Genomic DNA, 2072 nt, shown 5'->3' with positions numbered 1-2072 from the left:
AATAAGTAACCTATGTGTACCAGGCTATGTTGTACCGCTCCAGAGATACCTTCTTACAAACATCCACCCATCCATCTAACTGTCGCATTTATGATATCAGTAAGATTTGAACAATAATTGTAATAGATTGAAGATATTGTTATGCTTTGCTGTCGATAGTTTAACTCAATAATGCTGTAGTTTAAAAAAAAAGAAGCAGAACTACATTCACAAGTTGTTCCTCGTTAATAATCAATTTAGCTCAAATAAAAAGTAAAATATTAAAAGTGTAATTTCATTAAATGTAAATTTAAACTTACGTAAACTTATTTTTTTGCTAAAAAAAAAGAATTACTTAATGTACGTCTTGTTCTCTTTTTATCTTAAAAAAAAACTAAACTTTCCCAATAAGAATTCAACTGTTTAAATATTTAGTTCTAATTTCGCGCAATGCTATTGCTACAGAAGAAATAACATTTACCAGGCACAGAAATACAATACTTATCCCGAAACAGAAGCCGTTGGAATGAGAAAATGAAATTGTATTAACTCACAATATCAAGAGAGATTCATTCTATGAAATATTAAACACAAAGCACCTCGAATCATTGCTTTACATTTCCTTTTATCTACTTAAGTGTAAACAAGATCGGGAAAGTATGAAAAAAAGTGACGTCACAACTTACTAATTCGAAAAAAAAATAGTCGGAATTCAATTATAATACTTTCACTAAAATATTTAAATTAAAAAAAAACAACTGAAAGTATTTGTTTGCCCCTCTTAAGAACCAAGAAGAAAGAAAAATAAGGCTAAGCAAGAAGAATGTAATAATACGGAAACACGACGCGTATGCAGACGTTGATAGCGCGGCAAAGCTAGTAAGACATACGATGGCGAGTTAATGTCTCATATACTCGAATGAATGTCCAGTATTGAAGAAATTAATGGAATTGTGTAATATCATCGCTTCTAATATTTTACGTTGCCAGCAGTAACACAATAACAACCATTTTTATTTAGCAATTAGACGCGCGATTCTAGCCGATTGTTATGGCAGTTGCAGCAACCAGAGACTCGGGGCTAGGTACGCTGGTGGAAAATATCTTTTGCATGCATATTTTGGTGTCTCACTTCTTCATATAAAAAGCCTAAACTAGTATGAAACTCAAATTCACTTCGGATGTCATATAACAACACTTTTCATAAACAATTTTACTAATTATGTATAACCTAAAAGTGTCCCTTTTCTTAAACAACTATACTCGTAAAATGTTGCGGTGACCGTTTCCAACTACTTAAAGTGGGCCTTCCACTTTAATCTTCACAAAGATTTGTGTCTTGTCTCTTACAGAATGTGTGTATATTTATTTGAAACCAATTTCACAGCGTCGGTTAACTACCATCAGCCAATTCGCCTCTGAGAGCATGTGAGTTGAACAAAGGACTCTAATGAACGTACGTAATGGAATAGTAATGCAATTTTAACTGCGATCAGTTTTATAATTTGAGCTTCGGTGGCGTAGTTGTGAAGCGCATGTCCGGACTGGACTGTAATTTAAGACGTTGAGGTTCAATTCTCGCTGTGTACCAAAGTGTTTTTCGATTTTCATTTGTACATTTATCCGAAGATCTTACTTTGAAGGAAAACGTAATACAACGTGCATACATACTTACAAAGTTTACCCACACTGGTCACACTATGCAGACTCTTTATAAGAAAAAGGGAAGAAGTAATAATTAGTATTTTTCAATATTCATAGTTAAAGGCTAAATTTACTTCAGTGACATATAACGAAGTATTTATAAGACACAAAACTTGACACCCTTTTAGTTCGAAATAAATTTATTGGAATTCTAAAGTAGGTCAATGAAATCCATATTCTTCGTCTCTAGTTCTGTTTGTTTGCAAACAAACACTGGCAGTAGACAGACTTTTTGTTTACTCTAATGAATCCAGTTGCATTTTCTTTGACTTACATTTAAAAAAGTCAGTAAGGCTTCGAGAGATCAAATTTCTTTAATAATTGCCGTCAAAAGACAATTACGCTGAAGGATAAAGTGACAAATTATCCAAATAATATGATTAGATTTA

This window comes from Papilio xuthus, unplaced genomic scaffold (genome assembly GCF_000836235.2).
Source record: "Papilio xuthus unplaced genomic scaffold, Pxut_1.1 DF828142.1, whole genome shotgun sequence".
In the NCBI taxonomy this organism is placed as follows: Eukaryota; Metazoa; Arthropoda; class Insecta; order Lepidoptera; family Papilionidae; genus Papilio; species Papilio xuthus.
Note: the sequence above shows the minus strand (reverse complement) of the source record.